We start from the raw sequence: 8,669 nt of genomic DNA, 5'->3' as shown, positions 1-8,669 counted from the left end.
GTTTGTTCGTGATGGAAACACAGCAGTGACGTCCTGGGCTCAAAGCAGCAAAAACCTTCCAGTGTGCAGTTTGCATGATTATACTTCTCTCGTGTGTTGTATCCTCTTCACACTGCGACACTTTTCACAGATAGCACATTAGTTGTGATGTGTCGGCATTTGTCTCCATGGAGTTTGCAAGCTCTGTGATAAATGACCCAAACTTGGATCTACTCCACTCCCAGCACATCTGCAACATGAAGGGGGGGAACTTGGAGACTGCCCGCATTGAACTTGTTCATATTGTGGTCGAGCATGAACTGAACGTAGCGCATTTTTGCTTCGTGAACGTTTTCGTGAATACGCTCCTTCTGGGGCTAATGAATGGTTCTGAATGGCAGTTCACTTTAGTTCGAAGATGCTGCGTTTTCTTAGATTTCAAAAAACAACCCTGTTAATCAGACTGTAAAACAAGGCTTAATGTCACCATAGAAGAATTGATGGCCTTCATTGGATTGAAACACAAAATATGTTCATAATGTTCACATTTTTCTATGACAGTTCTAGATAATTGTTTTTTTCAAATAAGTTAAAAAGTTCAAAACTAAAGATATTTCAAACATTAAATCATTGAAACCCTAAACCTGGTTCCTAGTTTCAACACTGTAAAAGAAAACGTTTTCCACTCACCTGATTAATGAAACAAATGTAAAGTAGCTTCTCCAATTACTGTGATAAGAACAGCTGAGATTTTTTGGGGGAGATCATGTTGGATCTGGCACACAAAACATGTAAGAGATGGTGCACAACACATGTAGAATTGTTTAATTTCATGCCAGAGCAACCACAGTGAACATTCACTTGTGGGGTTTTACTCAGCCTCAATGAAATCCATGACAGGAGACGAGAAAAAAAATCATGTTCCCCCATGTGAATCATATAAGAGCATAATTTAAAAATGGGATAATATAGAAAGTGCCCTTCAGATGCACAATTAAGACAAAAGTACATTTTGCTTCGTTGGGCCTTAGTAATGAATGACTGGCAGCAAAAGGTGAAATTTGCCCATTAACATGCGGGTACCACCACCACAAATAAATCAATAACTTTCTTAGTCTAGGAAACAAATATAAGCACGACGTTAGAACATGCCAATATTTGTCACACATCATGCCTGGCTGGCATTTTACTCACTTTATTATATATATTTTTTAAGTGACAGGAAATAGATGGCAAGATACAGTACCTTGTCAAAATGAGCGATTTTGCTTTGCAGTTATCAGAATTGAACATATACGTATGGTGTGATTACTGTTGGGATATCTTATTCAACAGTTATTAAGGACTTCAGTGCCTGAAATAACATTCGAAAAATGTACTCTTGGTGAGGCATTGCGATGCAGAAGGAATGGAAACCTATATGGAAGGGGACATATAAAGGAAAATGGCTTCCCCCCCACTCGTCTGTATACAAATAATAGACCCTCTGTGCAGTGACTGCCCACCAATCAAGTGTGAAATTAAACAGTGAAGTCAATCTTTTGTTATCTGCCTTTTCCTAAAATGTGAGCCGTTGCACACTTCTGACCCACTCTTACGTAACATTGGGCTAATTTATAATTAGCGCCCCATGCATTGAGTTTCTCGTGCAAAGATCCCGAACTACTTTCAGGCCACAGCCCCAGTCCAGAGTGACTGTCCACAAGTGGATCAATTTGAATCCCACCCTCACTCCAGTCAGTCCTGCCTCACTATTTGTGAACTTGTACTTTGCTCAGCCCTTATTGCACTTGCATTTCCATTGGCTGTTATTCAGTGTAGTACCTGCATTTGTTTTATTCTTCATGTGTTGCACATTGTTTTTGACTTTTTTTTTTTTTTTTTATCCCGCACTTGACAAATACCTTCACTCCCTGTGTTAATAAAAAATACTGAAAGTAATAAAAATTATGCTAAAACAAAGCTAGTTGTTACCACTAAAATTAATACAAACTATCAGACTTGCTGTAAAAATGATGGAAAAAAAATCAACTAAATTCTCTAAAAAACAAAAAAAGAAAGAAAACTCAAAAGGAAATTAAATTTTTAAAAAAACCTCACTATAAAGAAAAATCCCAAACGATCAAAAGTTGGTCCAGACAGACACACAGTTGTGAACACATTGTACAATGATTCCACATTCCAATAAGGTGTGGAGGAGAGGTGGAAAAGTTTGTACAGGAGCATTTTATATGAGATAAAACAAAATGATCTCATCCGTGAGATTCCTATATCTTTATCATACGTGAAGAAATGATCAGAGTGCTATCATTAAGCTGCTGATGATGATAACTGTAAACAAATAGATGAGCGGGAGTGCATCAGCCTGTAAGTCATTATCAGGTAGGGTGCATCTGTCCCATGATAAAATCAGCACAGATTAAAACCTTTGCTGCTTCAGGTTTAATCACTTGTTTAATCACTTTATTGGCACACCCTTCGCTGTCCCAGAATTTCATCATCTCTTTCAATGCCGAGTTTAGTAACACAGCTACATGTTTTTTGTTTTCTTTTCCCGGGGGCCTTTGACACAACCACAAAACATATCTTGGGGAAACACTGAAATGCTGTTATGTACTTATTGCATTGGCCTATGGCCTAAACTGGAAAATGGCAGCGCGTTTTGGCATCATTGCAGGGATTGGGGCATGATTATCATTTTGGCAGCCTGCACAGTTGGCAGAGTGGCTGAATTATGTTTTTGCTATCTCGCTCCCTCGTCTCATGTGTGTGCGCATGTGACAGCGAATGAAGGATTCCTTCAGGGAAGAGCCTCCTGAGTCCGCTCTCATCTTCCACTCTCCTACACTCCTCTGTCTGTTTGTTCCGTCCTTTGCTCGCTGCTCGTCTGAGCCGTGTGATGCCAGATATTCAACGTGGCAGCATGTTAGGGAAACACCACTTGCAGAGAGAGACACAGACCAAGACGTGAGGTTTTAAAATCAGTGGCACTTTGATATAGAAAAAAAAGAAATCAGTCTTTGGTGATCCAATCTGAGTTGCTCACTTTCCTAAAGGTGTGTGTCCTTTTCTTTCTCTTGGCTTGACGTCAGAAGTACATCCACCGGAATTACCTTTGGGCCAAACACTAACCTTTTAGTGGCTATCTGTGACTTGAGTGATCACGTGATAGTGGGAACAGCGCCTGAACATTTCACATGGCATTTGTCATTTTACTGCAGCTTTTTCCAAACTTTACTTCAGATCCCCAAAGGAGTCATGGCTCCAATTCTGTCGGGTCACTGATTATCTGAATGAAAAGGTTGGATGTTATTCACTGTGAAGCAGACAAACTGTACATTTGGGTTTAGCAGGAGGTGTCAAACACATTCTGTCGTGGACTGCATTGTCATTATGGACACCGTAAGGGCCGTGGACGGCTGTTTTGAATGTGAGATTATATCACCTCCTCATATTCGTAACAAGAAAATGCTTGGAATCAATGTTCGTATTTATTACAAGTAGCAATTACAAATTTCGGTATAGATTTTAGCAAGCAGCATAGAAGTTGACATGCCTTGTTTGCTTTTTTTCGGCCTCATAAAATGATGCGATGGGTTCAGATCTAGCCCCTAGGCCTTTTGTCTGACACCTCTGGTCTAGTGGCTGAAGCGAGAAGTGGGCTAAAACAGAAGAGTTGGTTTTTAAATGTCTATTCTGAGTAGGAAAAGTGTTTTATTCACATATTTATTGTTATTATTATTATTATTATTATTTATTTATTTTCCATTCATGATTATTTTATTAAATTATGCCAATTTGGGTAATCCAGCTCATTTCCTCATAGCAATTTGGAAACAATATTTTCTCATATTGACTAGTTTTCCCCAAATCGTAATACAGTTGCAAGTGTACTTCATCAATGAATTCTCCACATAAAAATGTTGAATTAGAACACAAGATTTTATTAAGTGTAGTTTGCTCTGGTGTAAAGCCACATGGCCTCATAATCAGATCCTCTCTGCCGTAGCTAAATAAATTAGAAATAAATAAAGTACACCAAAATAATGACTATGCAGTAGACCAAATACCTCCTTAGATTATGCGGCTATAAATTTTGCTTAGCCAGTGAGTGTGTGTAATTACCTATTTTAATATGAACGTTGGTTGATTTTATTTGATGTCTTTAATTTTCTTTGCACAGCCGCTAGCCTTACACGATGTTAACTTGCATCGCCGAACCCGTTGATCTGCAACCGCGTGTAGAAAATGAATCATCAGATAGACGGAGGCCGCATCTACTTTAATCTATCATGTCTGTCCTGCGGTGATGAGAGGTGAAGTCACATTTCCAAGTCATCTTTTTGCCTCTTATTTCTGTCTGTGCCGTGTGACAGCAGTCAATGTGTTTTTGTCACTTGTCATTGTGACTTCTGAGCCTGAGAGCAGCAGGTGCCAAATGAAAGAGGCTTTATCATCTTACGGGCTTGGCTGAGAAAATTGAAAATTGGCAGGAGGTGCTGCATATTTCAGCTAATGCTTTGATTGTGAAGCTACGCATAAATCATACGATCTGTTTATTAACTCGAGTAAGAGACTTGTGCTCATTTTTCTATTTATTTAACACACCTGTTGCTTTGTCTGTGCTGTTGTATCTGTTGTGACTCTGACGGGGGAAAAGGTCACCTTGTTGTGCGGATGATTAGATTTGCTAATTGACCTGAAAGTTCAGGGACAGAGCCCGTTGGTCTAAGTTCAAATCATACCTCATAAAAAGGGGCCATGAAAGTTCTGAGTGCACCATGTCTTTTTACAAATCAAGAACAAATTGTCAGACATGAATGTCTTGTCTTTTTCTTTCTTTCTTTCTTTCTTTCTTTCTTTCTTTCTTTCTTTCTTTCTTTCTTTCTTTCTTTCTTTCTTTCTTTCTTTCTTTCTTTCTTTCTTTCTTTCCATGTGCTAACCAAACAAAGGGACTCATCAAATTTCATTGTTGAAATGTAATTATTGGGATGCATTGTTGCCAAAGACTTAATTGAAAATGTTTCAAGCTATTTTGTGGGCTTGCTTGATTGATTTCCACGTTCACAGAGAAACCTGGTTAGTTGGCTCATATTTTAAGATTTAAAAAAAACAACTTATCATTTTGGTGTGAAATTCCTTTTTTCTGTTTGAAATGGTAACAAAAATTCAAATAAAGGTTTTTGAAAACGTTCTAACATTTTTCACATTGTTTTATGGCATGTATGAAGCTCTGCGTATTACAAAAAAGAACCGCTATATTATTTAAATGCACGAGCACGGGACTCGGGAGACCTGGCATCTGGGGACATGTTTTCCCTTTGCCTTGCAACTGTCTCTTCAGATGTTCTATAGGTTCTATAGCTTGACTCCTGTAGACGACTGGCCTCGGGCACTGCACGTCTTTTCGCATCTATGGTGCTTAGTCAAGCATAGCACACAATTCACTCTTCATGGTGCTAACGTGCATACAAAAATCTGATCTCTTTGGTGCTGTATTGAAATGTTCCAAATATAACTTGCTGCTCTGGGAATAATTCACGCACACAGTAGATTTATCAGTCAATACTGAGTACCTTTGCACAATGTAATAAGAATCAAAAGAATCTGCCTTTAGAAATAATAACACAATACTTTTTATTTAATTGTATTCATGTGCTTATAGTTACCATGCACTCTGAGAGGTGTTCCTAATAATTTGTTGAGCCTATTTATCAACATGAGAGAGGCAGGATCGAGTTCAACAACAGAGCAAACTACTAGGATTAATTCCTGAGGTAGTATCTTACATTAACTGATGTGCTTGATTTGGCAAGGTCAGGCATCTTCATTGCACATTTTACAATATGGTAAGCGAGATTCTATTCTTTTTTTAAATACCGTAGGTGTAAGGTGCATTTACTTTTTGTGAATTTTAACAGTTCTCTCTGTAGGAATTATGTACTCCTATATAAATGAAAAATGTGTTTGCTAGTAGTTTGCTGTCTTCCATTTTGCTGAAACCTGTTTACTCCTCAAATTAGATGAGACTTAATTGTGCCCTCTGCTGGTTTCTCCAAAGTAAAAGCCAATAATGTTGCTTGAAGAATACGCGCAAAGATGCAACCCTACCTCAATTGAAAAAAAAAAAAAAAAAAAAAAAGGAAATACATTGTTAAACAGATGATCCATCTCTACCACAAAATTGATTTAAAATCAATTCATCATGGCCACCCTTCACCAAGTCAAACACTTTCTGATCGTCAGCTAAGAGATTAAAAACTTGAGATCGAATACCGTGTGCGTATGTGCGCGCGCGTGCGTTGATACCTTCCTCTGAAAGTACACGGATGCAAAACACTAAAATAGCTGACCCTTATGATACTCGAGGCGTGTGTGCGCGTACGCGTGCGTGTAAATGTGCACAATTGCTTTTGGCAGGCAGCATGTACACTTCCTCTGTCATGGCTAATCATTGTCAAGAAGATCCGCAGTGCCTACACGCGCTCGCGCGCACACGTTTACGCATACCGGCACACGCATACGCTGTCTCACTTTCAATTTCAATTGTTCACACCCTTTCACTCGTTGATTTTGTCATTCCTCAATCTTTGCCTTTTATTTCTTTTGATGTCATTTTTTATTTGGATGAAATACAGGACCCAATTAATGAATGAGACATTAACTAACCCAAACCTCTAACCGGAACCCAACCCTATGCCTTGTTTGAAACCCTAACTTTAATTTGAAACCCTACCATGAAACCCTAACCCTAGTTTGAAACCCTAACACTTGTTTTAAATCCTACTACAAAACCCAAACCCTAATTTAAAACCATACTTCAAAACCCTAACCCTCAGTTGAAAAGATGACTTTAGTTTGAAACGGTACTACGACACTTAACCAACAACCCTGTCAGCTGAACCCACACACTAACCCCTAACTTCTAACCCTAACCTTTTTCCCCTAAAGGCTTTCAAGAAATATTTTGCATGCATTTTTATTTTCATGCCTTCTTTCAAAAGGGTGGTTACACTTTGTATGTCTGACTGCCTCTTACTGAGTCATGCAAGGCCATTTTGATGAACATTAAGTAAAAATCCACCCAACACTTGCGTTTGATTAATAAAGGTCAACATTCAAAGAATTCTGCTTTTCAAATGTTAATACTGTCAAAGGCTACATTTATGATTTACAAATAATTTTAGAAATCTCCGCTGTTCAGTTTTTATGCTCTAAAACTCCCACAAACTGGTGCCAATGCCAATATTAAAGGCATGCTTTAACAACGTGGTAGCTTCGTTTAGACAGGGAAATTTCCTACCTTATATAAAGGTAGTGCTTTGGCATTTTTTTGTGGCCTATAGGAACATACTTTTTTGACGGAGGAATGTATTCATCTTTTTTACCCCTACAGAGGGAATGATGAGACAGGTGAAAAGTTGAGCTTAAAGCAGGTAATTATAGTTCTTCTTCTGAATTTACACCTGAAATCTTGGAAAAGTCGAAGGGCATGCACTGTGTGGCCTGGCAGTTCAGCGTTAAGAGTCAAGAAGTACATGTGGTGCACAGAACATACTTGACAGTATCCCGGTGTACTACCTTCACTTCACGCAAAAAAATTGCTTTGGCTGTGTGACTTGCACATGATGACATGCTGATTGTGGAACTGCATTGCTTTTTTCCAGAGGCGTCAAAAGTGATACATTGCAAAAAATCTGGAAAGAAACTAAACACAATGTTGAGGAAAGACAAGCTATAGACAATAGAACAGCATAAGATTTGATTTTTCTTTTTGATTGACACTGAACATTTATGTCATTTTGTTCATATTTCTAGTTTTGTAGAAATGTATTGCATCACCTGACGGGAGTTTCTAAGGATTAGTATGCTTTACATGCTTATAGTTTCTATGCAAAGGTTTTGGGCTAGCCTTACGTTTGTTAATTGAGCAATGCTGTTACGATCATAAAAACCAGAATGCCGCTAAGTAGTGCACAGACTTCCATCAATTAGGAACTATTAATAAAGGCAAAAAGCATTCATAGAGCTCACAATTGGGTGTTGTTTGTCCATCTGTTTGGTCATTAGCAGGCTACTTACTGGCATATGAAATCTCAGGACCAGATGGGATGCTGCAATATGATTCTGGGGGTTGAATGGTTTCCTATGGTCTCCCAACCTTCTCTACCATGAATTCTTGGAGAATTTCTCTGCAGCTCTGATTGATGTCAAATGTTGAGGTTACAATCACATACTTCAGAGTGATTACATTAAAGGGGAAAACTTGGAGTTTGGGTTTGAAATGTATCTGTAAAATAATACAACTTTTTTGATAGCCCTAATAGTAATGTGACCTGGAGTATACATGCTAAGAGTAATGTAAAATGTATACCTTAATGAAACCCTTGACTCAACTGTGGATATCCATTCTGGACATGTATTGACAGCCACACCATCAGTGTGTGTGCGTGTGCATGCGTGCGTGCGTGTGTGTGTGTGGGTGTGTGTGCGTGCATGTGTGCATGCACTCCCGTGAAGCGGCAAAATCATTTAAATTGGGAAAAGAACGCAGGAATGTGTGATTCTGATCTCTACCAAATTTCTGTCAGAAAAAGACCCCGACCAGCCGCCTTGCAATTTCACAGTGATTGGAGAATGAGTGAAAGAAAAAAAAGAGGGAGGGAGGGAGGATGGGGACTAAATGAAAT

Source organism: Syngnathus leptorhynchus, chromosome 3, assembly GCF_054491065.1.
Source record: "Syngnathus leptorhynchus isolate UIUO chromosome 3, UIUO_Slep, whole genome shotgun sequence".
Taxonomy (NCBI): domain Eukaryota; kingdom Metazoa; phylum Chordata; class Actinopteri; order Syngnathiformes; family Syngnathidae; genus Syngnathus; species Syngnathus leptorhynchus.
This window is presented reverse-complemented; position numbering follows the sequence as displayed.